Source organism: Perissodus microlepis, chromosome 3 (assembly GCF_051167445.1).
Source record: "Perissodus microlepis isolate ML-2025 ecotype Zambia chromosome 3, ASM5116744v1, whole genome shotgun sequence".
Taxonomy (NCBI): Eukaryota; Metazoa; Chordata; class Actinopteri; order Cichliformes; family Cichlidae; genus Perissodus; species Perissodus microlepis.
In genome coordinates, this window is record NC_140463.1 from 26471817 (window position 1) to 26489659 (window position 17843).

The 17843-nt window shown below is 38.1% G+C and overlaps 1 long non-coding RNA gene across 1 annotated transcript; it reads right to left on the reverse strand.

Annotated features, from left to right (window-relative positions):
* Nucleotides 1-3161: 3161 nt before the first annotated feature.
* Nucleotides 3162-7115, reverse strand: LOC146390755 (uncharacterized). The gene is made up of 3 exons (XR_014799101.1): nt 6963-7115; nt 4257-4451; nt 3162-4040 (listed from the first exon to the last, which is right to left on the reverse strand). It is a non-coding gene; the product is annotated as an uncharacterized LOC146390755 (long non-coding RNA).
* Between the last annotated feature and the right edge of the window lie 10728 nt (nt 7116-17843).

Below are 17843 nucleotides of genomic sequence, written 5' to 3' on the forward strand. Positions count from 1 at the left end.
TGCTGGTGCAGCTAAGAAAAAAAGTTAGGCGCACCAGTGCAACTGTGGCAAAAAGTTAGGCTAGAGCCCTGCACTGAGGTAACTTATCAGACCTTTTTGCATTTTTTAGCTTTTTGAACTGAGAAGATGGGCTAAACACTGATGGAGCTTCCTTTCAGGTGAATGCATAAAGTGGATATTAATGTTGTTGATTTGTCAATTAATCAATCAAATCTGATTAAATGTGGCAAACATCTTCAATGACAAATATTTCTTCATGGTAAATGTGACAAAAAACTGTAAAAAACATTCTAAAAATATCAAATGTAATAATGGTTGAATGAAAGTCATAACTCCGTTTAATTAAGTGCCCCCAAATATCAGTTTATATTTAGCTGATTGACCTGCTGAACAAAGACATTTCATTGTGTTTTCACCCTACTGTCAGTTTTTGGAAGGAATTTGTTTTATAAAAAAATATCAAAATGTATCAAATTAAATAGCAATGAACCAGCTCTGTCAACCCATGAGAACCAGTATGCCACAATATTAAATATAAGTACAATTACAGAAAAAAAAAACAAATTGACTAAAAGTAATATATTATTTTCATGGTCTTCAACAAGAGATTGCAAATAAACAAATAGTTTTAGTTAGCTGCCATGAATCCTTCCCTCTCAATTTGAGCCCAGAATACAAAAAATCTAACTGAATTGAAATTCTAGAACTAGATCCAGACCTTAAACAAACAAAAGATCACTGTAATAACAAAGAACATCAAGCAATAATTAGTAAGACAAAATAACAACCTGACATTAAAACTGTGCTCTTTTGTGCATATGACATATAAAAATAGTAAAATAAAAATGTGATGACCTTAAATTACAAAAAAATTAAAACAAAATTCTAGATAGTGACTATAAAAAGAACAGTCACAGGAATCACAGCTGGTTTATTTAATGTTTAATTTGGTGTGTGTGGGAAGATATTCGCATGTGGAGTTTAAAACAGCCTCATTTTGCAGTGGAAAAAAATTGTTGTACTGCTACCTTTTGCGTCAATAGTTTGGGGGCAACAATTTTACGGCATGTTTTGCAAATGAGCACATTTTGTTCAACCTCCTCCTTGTGAAATCCTATTGACAGTGAGTGTTCTTCCCTTGCTTGTCTTAAACTCGCGCTATTATCATGTTTTTCCCTAACTGGTATTTTATAAACGCATTCTCAACACTGTGTAGAAAATTTTCAAGTTGGAAAATGTCCAGTTGGAAAATTTTCCACTAGATTGAAGCCAACAAAATAACCATGCCACAAACCAGATATCATCAGGATGCTACAACACAGAGCGAACACCATCCCCACAGACCCAGCCAGAGAAGCAGAAGAACATCACATCAATACGGCCCTGAGTAAGTGTGATTATTCCAGCTGGATATTTTCAAAACTGGCAAGGCACCCAAAGAATGATGGTGATCCAGGAGAGAAGGAGGACTGCTGCCTAAGCAAAAACCCTTAGTAATGTCTTATCAGAATCAGAATCAGAAAAGTTTTTATTTTTAAAGGTTGAGCAGATTTACAATATTAGGAAATCGCTGCTGTACTTAATGTAAAACACACTTTAAGACGAACACTTAAAAAAAACAAAACTAAACTAAACATAAAATTTAAAAAGTGCTAAGCAGACTGATATATACATGAATGCAGGTGATGATCAGTGCAAAAATGCCAGCGCAGCTGAAACAGACGTCAGCGCAAACTATCGCATGTCCGCCATTACCTGCCCGAAACCGGAAGTGTCGCCATTTTTGCAGAAATCTGTGGTGTTTTGAAAAGTCATGTTTGATTTTATGCTTTTATTTATAGTTTCTGGGATGCTTAGAACTCAAATTGCACTGCTGGAAATTGTTTATTTTGATGCATATGCTGTTTTTTTTGCAAATTTGCATTATAATACTTTTTTCTTCGTTTTTCCTGCAATATATAAAAATTAGTGTATCTCAAAAATAAAGCTATGAAGACACTCAAAATAAATTTCCTGTTATTGGAAACTATTTTGTGCAACTTTTTTCTATTTACAGTTTTGAGGAATAAACCTCTGAAATTAAATTAAACTAGAAATATATGTAAAAAAACAAAAACGATTTTCAATTTTTTTCTAGTTTATTTATTTATTTATTTTTGCAATTTATGTAGTTATTATGCACTTAATGCATACATATAATTAAAGTTTGGGCTATAATGGTTGTATTGATGTATAGCAACTTGAAATGCTCCCAAAAATGGCACTACAGCATGTAAAAATATAAAGATAAGCTCTGGCGGACTTGGTTCTATGGTAGGTCTTAAAGGGTTAAAGAATTTGAAAAAAAGCATGTACAAACTGATATTAATCTTTAAAAGGGCGTGTCAAAATTGAGAGCAAACAAAAAACTGCAGTATAACGCCCCCTGGCTATTACTTTGGTAATTGAGTGGTAATACATTACAAACTTACAATACAATACAAAACATTCTTGCTTCTGCCTTGTTACTCTTTGATTAACACTTTATCATCGAGCTATAATATAAAGTACTACCGAAATGATAAATCTGTTTAACATAATAAATACAGTGTGAAGCTGCTTGCTGAGCACAGAAACATTTTCATAGTTCATTCTTAACACTTTTTGGAGGAAGTCTATCGTATTTGGGAGATCCAGGAACCATCATTGCAGTGCCAGCACACTGATTATTAAGAAATAACCAAAACAAGCATCAGCTGTAACAGCTTGCTCAAACCACAGATAAGGTGGATGGTCAGACAGGAAAGTCCAAGCTTCATTGAGCCATAAAGACAACAGGAAAAATTGTGGTACTGCAGACTAATGACGTTCTTGTTGTTTTACTGCTCTCAAGTTTTTGCAAGGTAATACACCCTTGTAAATTGGCATTGTAAATGCAGAGGCAATTCAAGGGTTTTAATTTAAAAAAAGGAAAAAAGATTGGAACATTTGTGTTGTTACAAAGACCACTGAGCAATAAAACTAAAATTAATTGATACAAAATAAGATGTAAATTTTATCAATATCAGCATATAGTTCACACAGACACAAAATGATACAGCAAAAACTGTTATGAGAAAAAATGTGTGAATGAGTGTGAAACAATGAAAATTAATAGAATAAGAACTCAATCACAGGCAAAAAGAAAAATTAAGACTGGTTCCTTTACTCACAACTATAAATTGAAGTATCCTCAATGTCGAGAGCTATTAATGAATAATCATGCTTAATAAATAAAATATTTATTTTACAGACACTGATAGAAGGCAAGACATAAGATATTTAAGCAATGCATTTTTTACTCTGAAGGTAATGTGGAAGATGTGTTAATCTTTATTTCAGCAGTGAATAAATTATGAAGTGTGCTAGAGAGTCTTCAATTGGTTCTAATGAACTCACTATACATGTAGGTTTAAAAAGGAGAGAAATGTTCATGCCTGTCTGAGAAAAGTGTATAAAGTGTATAGTGAGGGGTTTTACAGCCTTAAAACATCTATAATACTTGTAAAAAAAAATAAAGGTGACTACTTCGCAGATTTGACCTATCGTGGGTTATTTTTAGAACGTAACAAACAAGGGAACACTGTATAGTGATTATAGCATAACACCCTTCAAAGATGATGAGTTGAAACTTTTGTAACAGATTAATTAGTTTGATAATGAAAACCTATTCTACCACAATACTGAAAATTCTTGCAGGATTGCAGGGTATATCGCTTGGGGTTTGGTGTTCATATTTCTGAAAATGAACTGGGAGGCACTTGTTTCCAACCTTATTGCACGCAACAGTAACAGGCCTCTGGGCTCGAGTAACATTAATTTTACGACCCTTGTTGGTTTTCCTAATTGTGACATCATAAATCAGCATTTCTGAGTTGCTGATACACAAGTTGCCTGCGTAGGTAACTGAGTCAGCCAAGCGACGACCATCAGTGCTGCAGATCCTGTCGACATTCCACTCACTGTCACTGATGAAGGACTGCACTGGAGTTCGGCACCAGAGGCCTTCCTTTTTCAAATACCTGTGGAATAAATCAAGATTCCATTACACAATATAATAATAATAATAATAATAATCATCATCATCATCATCATTACTATTATAGTTATTATTATTGTTATTATTATTATTATTATTACATAGTAGAGAGTAAGTCAGAGTAAGCAAACAAAGTGTAGAGAAATAGAAGAATCAAATGAACTTCACACAGTTTCAGGCTTTTTTGTGTTTAACTTACCTTTTCCAAGCATCTAGAGAATTTCTGTCAAAGCTGTCATGGAGGATGTGATTTTTGACAAATTTGTTGTATTTGTATTCTGAGCTTTTGTTGTAACAGGGGAATCTTGGATATTCAGTCATATTGATGGCCCAGGGGAAAAAGGATGCAGTGAAGATGATGGCAGTGAAAATGTTTATGCTCATTTTACTTGTACTGAAAGAAAGAAAGCAGCCAAAACACAGATAGTTACATAAGAGTGGTATTTTTAAAATAAATTATCAGGTAAAATCTTTGTAGCATTTTAAGATCACATTGTAAAATTAGCATTGTAATGTGTCACATTAAGTCAAAGCAAAATTTCCTGGGTCAACAATGATCATGTTATCACAATGCACACTGCTGAACCAATGCATATGGAGGCCTAGTCACAGAGCACAGCATTATCAATACTGTGAGGCAAGGGCTTGGATGTGTAGTTGGCAGGGCTGGACTGGAACAAAATATCGGCCCGGGCATTTTGACTAGAGACTGGCCCATCAGGTATTATAGGAAAAGCCATAAAGACTTTGAATGAAAACAAACGCTGTTGTGACAGTGATGTACAGTCTTGTTGGTATATGTATGATTTCTATACATTTTACATCAGATAAAAACTTTGGTTGTACGATTCAGATAATTATTTAATAAAAGCGAGACATTTTAAATGACAATAAGAAAGTATGTCTTTGTGCCCCCCTCTCCCAGTTAATGCCCCACCTGGCCCCCTGGCAAAACTTTGCTAGACCCGCCCCTGCACAGTTACCAGCTGTCAGCTACTTAGAAAAGGATCCTGGTGTTATTTGTTTCTCGGAAACAGTTCATAACTTCCCTTCAACTCATTCATGTCACCTAAAAGGTAAACCTGTTTCTCCATCACCTGTTCAGCTCTGATGATTCAGTAAGGACATCTCCTGGTTTCATCTTCATGTTTCCCTCTCACCAGATAACCAAACAGATATCATGACCAGCAGCTTTTACAGCTGTGGCTCCAGCAAACATCAGCTGATACTAGAAAGTAATATTAAATAAATTCTAACAACAGCTGATCAAGCTTAAACGTGCTGCTGTTGTTTATCCGCTGGTTTCCTCTTTCTGGCGCAAAGTGGGCGATAAACAAACAAGAGAGAAAAGCCGATCAGCTGATCATTGATCAGTTTCATGATTGAAGTAGCAACAGGAGAGGGAGGGAGAGAATGAGAGAAGAAGAGGCAGCTGACGTAAAGAAACAGAATAACCGCAGCTTTGTGTCTTTTTCATTCTAGCTGAAGTCCGCGACAAACTGTGTTCCTTTTCAGCTCAATACGAAACGTGTAATATTTTCTCTGAATGCGGGACGATTCTGTTTTTTACGGGACGGTTGGCAACTCTACTAACTAACCTTATGAATAAATTTCACTATCAGTAACATCATAGCACCCACCCAGCTGTATAGAAACTCCATCATGCTAGCTAGTACGCAGTACGAGTTATTGTAACTGACTGTAAAAAGTCAGCACAATGAAAATAAACTCCACCTAAACTTGGTTTATATCTGACCCAGATTTTCACTTTCACTTTGGAACAGTTTTTCAAACATGAATGACGTTCAGTAAACATTTTAACCGACAGTCATTCAGTATCAAAATGTTTGCTGTCTTGTGTTACAGACGAGAAGTTAGCCTTTAAAAGCTGACATGTTACCCCCCCCCCCACACACACACACACACACACTCGTGACAATGACAAGGATAAGTGGAAGAGGATGGATAAAAGTCTTTTATTTCATTTTGTTGATTATAAGGATAATATAAGTCATTGCCAAACATAAGCTTTCATTTGCTAAAAAAACAGATGGTTTGAAAGAGGAGTGAAAGAAGCCATCTATGTCCACTGTGAACAACCAACTTTGAACAGAGGTGGTGGCTTAATACACCAAATGTCTGCCATCTATGATCCAGTTTGAAGGTCCCTTCCCAGACGCCTTGATGCCAACTGCCATCCTGCGCGATTTGCCCTCAGTAAATTGCATGATAGGGTAGAGCTAGGTTTCACAATGGGTTCACCTAAAACCTTGGCTGATTGTGATCTACACCTATTTTCACACCTTGGCGCCGGTGATTAGGTAAGAGATCGATAGGGGGTCCATTTCCCTCTTGGGGACACTCCCATAGGGCTTAAAATCTGGGACTCTCCACCAGTGGCTGTATAACTGAAGGAGCTTCTCAGATGAGAGGTGAAACGTCTTCAAGCAACCTAAAGAAGGATTTTAAATTTGATTCTGGATTTAAAAGGGAGCCATTGAGGAGAAAAAACAATTAGATGTGGGTTTATTGTATGCTGGAGGCTTATGTTTAGAACCACTGTCTATGCTAACTTCACCCATACTGTCTGCAGAGGCCGATTTAGTAAGCTACATGATTTTGCAAGTTTATCCATCCATCAATCCGTTTTCTCTCACTTATCCAGGCCTCATCTCCAGTCTTATTGTTTATGCTGGCATTGTGTTTCTTAATAGTAAACCTAGCAAACCATTTATGCAGATCCACCTATCAGCTTTTGCATTTGTGTTTTTCATGTATTTTATATGAAACACTTCTGCTTTATAAATAAACTAACAGAAAGATGACAAAAGGCTGTAAACTGGTAAAATTGCAAACATTTGCGTAATATATAAATAATAATTAATAATTAAAATGGTTTTCTTACCTGTTCAATCAGATATATGTTATTTATTGTCAGCGTAACTGTTGTAGTACGAGGAGATATGAAGTTTTACTTTCTGACAAAAGTTCAGAAATGCTTCTGCTTTTTAAACCTGCTCTCGTCTTATCTATGCTAGCACACAGCCAGTCATCACAAGAGCAAGCAGCCACTCACAGTTCTGCAATCTTACCACTCAGTATATAGCATGTGGTGATGATCATTATCAGTAAATTAGTGTGAAGTAGGCCAACACGTGACTACGTCTTGACCAAAACTGACAGCACCCAATAGCGGGAATGCTATTTGTGTAAAAAAAGAGTTCAGTCTAGTGAGAACACATTGTAAGTGTGAAATTAGTTGTTATCATGCATGTTATCCACACATATAGTTATTACAGCTTTATTTTATACAAATGACTAAAAAGCCATAATGCCGATACAGTTTTCTGGTAATATGTTGTTTCCGGACAAACAACATATTACAACTCGATGTAAACTGTAATATCACTGGCTTGGAAAAGCAAACAGACACAACAGCCCCGATAAGGTGACAAGAAAACCAAAAAAACAAAAGAAAAAAAACCCCCAGATGAATTATTTCAGATCTTTCTTATTTTTCATTACCAGTAAATTAGCGTGCAGGGAAACCTGGGGCCATTTCCTGATACAAATTGGGTGTCGGAAAATGATCAGTGCTATTTGTGTATATGAAGAAGTGCAATCTTGTAGTGTACGTGTGAAATTTGCTATCTGGGTCACTGTGGGTGAAGCATAACACAGAAAAATAGGAAGCACACAGAGCACTAGCTAGCCTTTGCTTATCATGAGGTAGTTGCTTGTGCGCATGTGCCAACAAGCAGGCAGCCTGCTTCAGTTACTCCTGCTGTCAAAACTCCTCTGTTTTGCTCTTTCTTGGGTGGTACATGAGTGGGGGCCATTTTCTTGTTTCGTTCAATCCTTGCCTAGACTTAGAACGTAATAGTACTTAAGAGTGTAGCCTGCATTTTTGTAATTTTGCACATTTAATCATCACTTGTTTTTGCTGTGTTTGGTGGTTGTAGATATGGTTTATCTACAACCACCAAATTTATACCGAATTTCCCAGAGGAACCCACCCGAGGGATTAATAAAGTTTTATCTTATCTTATCTTATCTCTTAGTATTTAGCTGAGATTTCTGTGGATACTACACGTGTTGATATTTGTCATGATGATAATTGTTCATAAGGCATAAGGCATGGAGGGTTACAAGCTTAACAAGCTAAGAGACATAACACTTCCTCACATCCTCCTCACAGGAACGTGGCCTTGATCATAAATCTGCTGTCATGGTATGCCCCTTCTTTAACTCTACAGCTCTGACCATAGGACAAGAGATGGTTGCCGTGGTAACGGGAGCACTAGAGCATTAGAAGGGTCACTGTTGGGTCTAAACATGCGACCCTGCTGGAATCAGACAACCAGAGACTGCAAACAGAACACAAGAGCGACTCGTACTTTTTACTTGCAAGGGGAGATTGCACTCACAGAACTGACAAAAACACACCTGTAGCCAACTCCAAAAAAAACCCCTCACAGCTTTTATTCCATGAACCTATTACACAACCCCCAACTGTAAAACACCAGTGGCATGTCATAAAAACGAAGGTGTGTGCATGCACGTGCAAGCATGCGAGTGAATGTATATGTGTCTATGTGTGTATGCATGTGTGCATGTGTGTATGTTTCTCTGTATACGTGACTTCCTGCCACACAATATATGCTTACAACTGTTTAACCACATTTCCTAGTTATCCAAAGGTCATCTCCCCTCACCCGTATATGGCTTCACTTTAATGGTACACCATATAAAAGCATAGGCATGCCCCTAAATGGCTGGAGGTAAACATTCCTTATCAAATAAGGAAACCAGAGTCTTCACATGGAATGTGCCTTCAGTTGAACATATAGCTATAACCTCCCCCACTATCTGATATGTAGGGGAGGAGTATAGAAACAGAAGAATATCTTTAATCATGCACTTTAAAACAAGTTTACAATCTTAAGCACAACAATGACAACATTTAACAAAATCACAAAATCAACAGTCATCATTAGAGTTAAAAATCCATCATATATATTTCACCTCTATAATATTTTTGATATTTAAATGGTGCTATTTGTATATATATATATATTAGAGCTATTTCTTAACATTTTCGACTTCGCAATATATTATTTAATTAGTTTAGTGTGTTACTGTTATTTCTTGGAGCAACTGTAACCCACATAATTAAAGTATTCTGATTGTGATTCTGACTTTGATAGTTCACACAAATGTTCAATAACATAAAACACTTGTGACTTTTCTGACTCAAAGCTTTTCATCAAGTACTTATTGACACTAAAGGGTTTTGTGATTATGGGCAAATATGGATGTAAGTTACAGCTTGACCGGTTGTTTGTTTGCTTGATTGGAAGGTTTTTTAATGTGGTTTTAAGGTTTTAAAGCTTTTGTGTGTGTATGTTTCATCAACCATTTCCCTTGTAAAAATGTAAGATGGTAGGGTTAACTTAAAAGTAACACTTCCTCTATGTGTTGAATATACTTCTGTATTTTATGTTTAGTCAGCCAGTTAAGAATACGATACTGATCTCATCTCACTGCTACTGTGTCTTGTGCAAAAATACGACAAACATTTTAACTGCATTTTCCTTCCTCTTTGCATTCAAAGATAACCATAGCTTTTAATGAGCATTAGTGGACAGAAAAAACAACACTGCACCACACCAGATTACACAAGTTTCTGATATGTTTATTTGTGGAACTGTAAGGATATCATAAGTTCCTGGTAATGTAATGGTAATGAGGGTTTTATATTTAATTGAGATAAAAGCTGGAAAGTCAGAACAGCTGATGAACATTTTACCAAGAGAAGAATACGTGCATAAAATTTAATTAAAAAAAAAAAAGGAAGTTCAGAGGACGGTCAGAGTAGCTATAGCAAGAAACAGCCTTTAAAACAGAAACTGATTCACAGTAATGTCAAATCCCCGGCCTCAAAACATATGAGCCAAGGCCTGGTCTCATCTGGTTGTGCTAACTTATTTAACTGACAAACGCTGAAACTTAAATACACCTCATGTATATGTTTCAATTTTCACAAACCAAAATCAAGAGTGTACAAATTAAAAATAAATTAGCTGAGGACATAGTGACCACAAACATTTGCTTGCGTACGTCTAACAGCAAATATACCGTTTCCTGTTACACTTCTTTCTTTAATAAACAGGAAGAAAGGGAACTCAAAGTTACACAATTCTGTTTCGAGGATACAAATACAAAATCCCTCAGTTTTTCTTGTGAAAGATACAAGTGGGAGTGGTCATACAGTCAAAAACACAAGTACAAACCAAGTAGCTCCAAAATCCAAATATTAGACAGCTAGTTAGAAGTGCTCATCAATCAGATGTTTCTTTCATAGATTAAATATTAGAAATGTGGATGCAGCATTTGTTATTGAACTCTGTATGATTCTTATTTCAATAATGAATCAAAAAGAAAACTAAATTCATAATTAGCACTAACACCATCCAAAGTCACTGAATTTAGAAATGAATCTTAACTCATCATGAAATTTTAATAATCAGTATAGCAACAAGCAAAGTTTGTCACAGAATCATTGGTCTGACTGTGGAAAGCTATTCTACCACAATACTGAAATTCCTTGCAGGACTGCAGGGTATATTGCTTGCTCTCTGCTGTTCATATTTCTGAAAATGAACAGGGAGACATTGGTTTCCAACCTTGTTGCATGCCACAATCACAACCCTTTTCTTTGCACCAACTGTAATTTTACAATCCTTGTTGCTTTTTGTGGATATGACTTCATATATCAGCATCTCTGAGTTGCTGATGCACAAGTTCCCTGCATAGTTATCCGTCTTGCTTAAGCGTCGACCGTCTCTGCTGCAGATTCTGATCACGTTCTCCAGATCACTTTTATTGAGGAACGATTGCACTGTAGTTCTGCACCAGAGGTGTTCTTTTTTCAAATACCTGCGTTAATAGATCAACATTTCAGTACATATTATCACATCATGGATAGTACGCCAGTTTTCAGCTTGCTAAACAACTTCTGCTTAGTTTTCAATATTTTCTAATGTTCCCAGTGTTACAATTCCTCTAATAGGTAACAATATGCACTGATAAACACTAAGCCTCGATGTGGACCAGGATACAGAAATCTGTTCGCTTATTTGTAACACAATTCCTCCACAACATTATTATTTTAAACCTTCTAGTTTCTACACACATAAAATGCTGAGTTTAAAGACATCACATGAAGATGCTCATAAAGCAGCACCGTGTGGTGTAGCAGCACGTAACCCTCTGGAGCCTGTAAGCTTTTACTTTAAAGGTTGTTTCCTACTGCACACAATAAAACTAAACTTTTTCGAATGATGTACTTTTAATTTACCTTTTCCAAGCATCTAGGGAATTTCTGTCAAATTCCTCTTGAAGGATGTGTCTGCTGAGAAATTCTTTATAATGACTTTTGGGGCTTTTGTCCTGACACGGTGATGAAGGCTCTGCAATCATACTGCTGCCTCCACCAATAAGGGCTACAGTGACAATGATGGTGATCAAGACAATGAATCTCATTTTATCTGCAGTGAAAAGAGAGAAGGCAACAGTCTTATGAGGCTGAAAAGAAGGCAACAGGACTTGGAAGATGTTTCACCTCACTGAAGAGGCTTCTTTAGTTACATGTTTGTTCCATGATAGGGTGAGACAAGGTCTCACAGTGGCTCATTTAGTGATGCACATGATTAAAAGTGGGTCAACAACCCTCTGAAATGGACACCCCCTTTACTTTTGTAATAGTCTTTATTTAGGTGTCAGTCTGTCATCGGTTAGCTGACTGCAGCTGGTCCAAAACACTGCAGCATGGTTAGTAACTGAACACATGCAAGTGAGACTACATATGTTCCATACTAACATCCTTACACTGACTGCCAGTCAGTTTTCACATTAACTTTATGATTTTATGATATTATTATTATTATTATTATTATTATTATTATTATATTAGCACACTCATACCTTTTGAACTGGTACAGTCCTGCAAGATCAATGAGGTCTGTGGACCAAATGCTCCTAGCTTTCCCGAGGTCCAGATTAGTGAAGAGAGGAGTGAAGAAGCCTTTTCTGTGACTGCTCCTAAACTGTGGAACAAACTTTGCGTTCAAATCATGACTTCCTTAACATTAGACAGCTTCACAGCCAACCAAATCACAACCAAATCAAGAAAAAAGTATCAAGAAAATATGAGCCAGGAGACATTAGTCATCTTACCTTTCTTTGTTGTTGTGCTGTGGAGAACTGATAAGCCTGTTGCTGTACTGTGTTAGAATTACTGCAGAAGTCTTTACCCACTTCCTCTTTTTATCTTTTAGTCATAAGTAGTCGTATTTCTCCAAATAACAGGAATCAAAACAGTCGAAAGGCAAAGAAAAGGAAGCAAAAACAGTGCATCATCAAAAAGTACTGCAGTGCAAATGGAGTGATTTCAGGTTATGAGTATATGAAACTGAACCTGTTTAATTTTCTCACATTACTTCTGTACCAGACCTCGAGGAGACTAACTAACTGTATTATAGGCATACCAATGTGGGTGTACATATGTAGTTCACCAGTACTGGGATGCGATGTCTCTTCATGCTGGTTCTGCTGGTTTATCAAAACTCTGGAACAAATCATTAGTCTGGCTGTGGAAAGCTATTCTACCACAATACTGAAAATATTTGCGGGACTGTATATTGCTTGGGGTTTGGTTCTCATATTTTTGAAAATGAACAGGGAGTTAGAGAGACAGAGGCAGATGAACAGGTACAGGTGCTCTAGTCTGTTAGAATTTCTGCGCTAAGATTTTCTGTCTTCCTCAGTTAGTATTTTAATTAAGATTAATAATCTTCTCCCAGATGAAAAAACACAATAAAGCTAGTCCAAAATCAAGGCAAGATTTTCTGGGTCAACAATGATCATGTTATCACGATGCACATTCCTGAGGTATGGAAGTCTGGTCACAGAGCACAGCATTACCAACACTGTGAGGCAAGGGCTTGGGTGTGTAGTTGGTAGAATGAAAAGTGGGATTCAGAGGAGAAGGTGATGATTTTGACTTTTTTTCTTGGTATTCGTTCGATTGAAAATTTTGTATTTCATATTGTAGTGATTGATATAAAGATAATATAAGTCATTTCTTAACATAAGGGTTGTTTTGCTAAACAAGTCTAACAAAGACGTCAAGGTGACTTCAAGAGAAATATCAAGCTGACATCGAGGTCACATCTCATGCTTGGGACAACTTTCATTTTGGAACAATTTTTCAGACATGACAAGACCTCTTCACAAATCGATATGTTATCTTGGTGGAGGGGTTTGTACAATGGTTTGCAAAAGTATTCGGCCCCCTTGAACTTTTCCACATTTTGTCACATTACAGCCACAAACATGAATCAATTTTATTGGAATTCCACGTGAAAGACCAATACAAAGTGGTGTACACGTGAGAAGTGGAACGAAAATCATACACGATCCCAAACATTTTTTACAAATAAATAACTGCAAAGTGGGGTGTGCGTAAGTATTCAGGCCCTTTTGGTCTGAGTGCAGTCAGTTGCCCATAGATATTGTCTAGAATTTAAGAAGTGATAGCCGTGGGAGGAGAGGTAAGTGACGGGGAAAGGTAAGCGACCCATGTTGTAGGTGACGTCAGACGCCAGAGATTTGGCGGAAAAAAAAAGCGAATGGTAGCATAGAATTTAACAAAGTTTCTTTAAACTTCATTATTGCCAAATAAACTAACCAACTGTCATATAACTAACAACATCTGTCCTATCATCTCTAACACCCTGGAGGACAACGAGGAGAGTTTAGACGCTCTCCAAGAATACATCGACCGGTGCTTTGAAGATTTAGTAATGAAGAAGGCCCAGAGCGCGTCTTCCCCGGCCAAAGCTGAGACGCCGTCATCTAAAAGATATCGCCCGGCAGACTCCCCCGGCACAACATCGCCTGCCGGCAAAGATATCGTCGACATCCTGGAGTCAATCGATAAGCGATTGTCCAGTTTCGATGCAAGGCTGTCCCTGGTGGAGATCTTACACCGGGAATTTAAATCTCTAAAAGAATCCCTGGAGTTCAGCCAGCGGCAGGTGGAAACACTTGCTGCGGAAAAGGCCACGCTACGGGACTCGGTCAAATCTCTAACCGATAATGTGACCCAATTAAACATAGAAAATAAAAAAATAAAAGAGACCGTTATAGATTTACAAGCCCGTAGCATGAGAGATAATCTGGTGTTTTCTGGTATTCCAGAGTCTGCCGGAGAGGACCCGGAAACGACCGTGAGAAGCTTCATTAAAATCCACCTGAAGCTGCCGGAGGACACGGTGAAAAACATAGGGTTCGATAGAGTGCATCGCATAGGGGCTCCGAAGACAGGAAGTGGGAGACCACGTCCTATTGTAGCCAAATTCGGCCACTTCAAGCAGAAGGAGCAGGTGAAGAGTCGCGGCAGAGAGCTGAAAGGAACGGATTTCAGCGTGAACGATCAGTTCCCCAGAGAGATCCTGGAACGACGCAGGGTCGTCTTTCCAGTCCGACGTAGTTTTATCCAGAAAGGCTCCCGGGCCGTGGACCGGCTCTACGTGGACGGACAACTCTACCGCGACCCTGGCACCACTCCATGGCTGTATTGACCGCACACCAGATAAGAATCCGCTACACTATTCTCCTCACTCACACTCTCTTGTATTAACTTTTGCTTAACTATGTAATTTCAGTTTGCTAATTTAGTATAACGTCACCGTCACTCTCCGCCAATGCTTTAATTGGAATGTTTCTGTTTTTATTTCTTTTTTCCTCTCTCTCTCTTGTCGCGCACCTTGCTCTTTGGTTTATTTGCTTCTCTTTTCTATCACTATGTCGATCACCTGTTTCCCTATCCATTCACAAACGACACTGTCTATTTCTACATGCTTACTCTGCACGATCACGCACACACATGCGTTTAAAGGCAACACATTTAATGGCAAGCAATGGCACTGGATTCGCCACTGACGCCAGGTGAACTCCAGGAAGCTCTGATAAGTATGCCCAATAATAAGGCTCCAGGTCCAGATGGTTTTCCAACAGATTTTTACAAAGAATTCTGGACAATTCTGGCACCAGTTTTTCACAGGATGTTGCAGGAAATCAAAGAAAATGGTAGACTACCACCAAATATGAACTCTGCAAATATCAGTCTCTTACAAAAACCAGGCAAAGACCCTGTATATCCCTCAAGCTATCGTCCAATATCCCTTATTAATGTAGACCTTAAAATAATCTGCAAAGCTCTCTCAAAGAGATTAGAGAAAATAACCCCCCTTTTAATTCATCTTGACCAAACTGGTTTTATAAAAGGTAGGCACTCATCAACAAATACACGTAGATTACTTAATTTAATAGACTACTCATGCAGTAAAAACACTGAAACCATAATATTTTCTTTAGATGCAGAAAAAGCATTTGACAGAGTTAACTGGAAATTTCTATTTGCAACTTTACATAAATTTGGTTTTGGACCCTGTTTCATAAACTGGTTAAAAATATTATATAACTCCCCAACAGCTTGTGTCAGAACAAATGACCAAACATCCTCCCGCTTCTCTCTTCTGAGGGGCACCAGACAGGGATGCCCACTCTCCCCTTCACTGTTTGCAATTTTTATTGAGCCATTAGCAGCAGCAATTAGACAGGCTACAACAATTAAGGGCATAAAATGTAAGAATATAGAACATAAAATCAGCCTTTATGCAGATGATGTGTTACTTTTTCTCCAAAACTCACAAACCAATATCTCTGGGGTAATTGCATTGATAAATTCCTTCTCAAGTGTCTCAGATTATTCAATTAACTGGTCGAAATCAACAGTTCTTCCGATTAATTGCTCCTTCCATAATTCTTCTCCTTCCCCACTGCAATGTGGAAATATAAAATATTTAGGTATTAATGTCTCTCCTAAACTTTCAGAATTAACTAAATTAAACCACATCCCACTTTTAAAGACAGTAGAAGGTGACCTGGCTAGATGGAAATCTTTACCCATATCACTCATGGGAAGGGTCGCCGCTATAAAAATGATGATCTTGCCAAAAATAAACTATTTATTTTCAATGATCCCAAATAAGCCATCACAAGATTGGTTCAGATCTCTAGACTCGTACATTTCTAAATTCCTTTGGAAAGATAAACCCCCACGTATCAGCTTAAAAACACTACAAAGGACCAAGGATAAAGGAGGATTAGATCTGCCTAACTTTAATCACTATTTTTTAGCCAACAGGCTTCAGTTCATCTCTAGATGGTTTAAACACACCTTCTTAGATGAACCTTGGATAGATGTAGAACAGGCACTATGTAATAACCTAGAAATTTCAGACCTACCATTTATCAGCTCAAACATCAAACGACATGAATGCTTTAAAAGCATCAATATTAGCTCTTCTCTGACAGCATGGTGGGAGTTTCTATTAATCCCATGCAAACGTACATCTATCTGGAACAACCCGGACATATTACAAAACAATAATATGATAAACTTTTCAGATTGGAGTTGCAAAGGAATTAAATACTTGGAACATATATTGGAAGGAACAGACTTTATTTCGTTTGACAGACTAGTTATACAATATGGGATCAACAAGAAACGATTTTTGGAATATCAACAAATTAAATCCATAGTAAAAAAGAAATTTAATCCCAGTGAAGCTGAATTACAAACACCACCAAGTGTGGTACAATTTCTTAGTCTAAAACCCCCCAAATTATTGTCTAAAATATACAGAACACTTTCTAAAATAGATGAATCAATATCCCTTCCTATTGCAAAATGGGAAGCAGATTTATCAATCAACTTAGACCCAAACCTTTGGTCTCAGATATGCTTAAAAACCTTTCAATGGATCAGAAATCCCAGTTTGCAATTAATACAATACAAAATATTACACAGAGTGCACTATACTGGTCATAGGATGTTCAAGATGGGCTATACGCCTTCCAACAACTGCTCACACTGCACAGCAAATACACCGGACAATTACATCCACGCTCTTTGGTTCTGTCCACCAGTTCAGAAATTTTGGCGTGAGATATGTGAAGACTTATCAAAGTGTCTGAAATGTAACATTCCAGCCTCCCCTTTAGTATGCTTGCTGGGCAACTTGGATGAGGTCACTGCAGAAATAAACACAGCCCACGTTGTTTTTACGGCCCTATGCATTGCCAAGAAAATGGTCCTCATTAACTGGGAAAAATAAAAATAATCTTAATTCTAACCAATATAAAAACCATCTAATAGATCACATTAGTCTTGATACAACCTCTGCCATCACATTTGATCAATCCCTTTGGGCTCCTTTGATCGGCTTCATCACCTAGTGGGGGTGGGGGGTCATGGTTTGGTCCTGCCTTCGCTATTGTGGTTTATGTGGGGGTAGGGGCGGCCTTAGGGCGTCTGGGGAGTCCCTAGGGACGTTTCCCTGGAGGGCCTAACCTGGGGGCTGTGGCCATGACCTGGTTAGAAGCTCTGGGGCTCTTGGATGGTGTTTTCCTTGTGGCTGCGTACAGCGGAGATGGGGGAGGGTCTGTGCTGGCGGACGTTGGTTACTGGCCTGGTAGCCTGGCTGCCCCTGGGAGGGTCCGGGACGGGCGTGGAGGCTTGGGGGTCTGGGGGTGCTCCGCCCCCCGGTCTGGGGTGCTGGCCGGACCTTGGGGGCTTGGGTCCTGGCTGTTGTGTTGCCGGAGCAGTGGGCGGGTGGGTGCGGGGGGGCTCAGCCCCAGTGCAGGGGACCTCTGG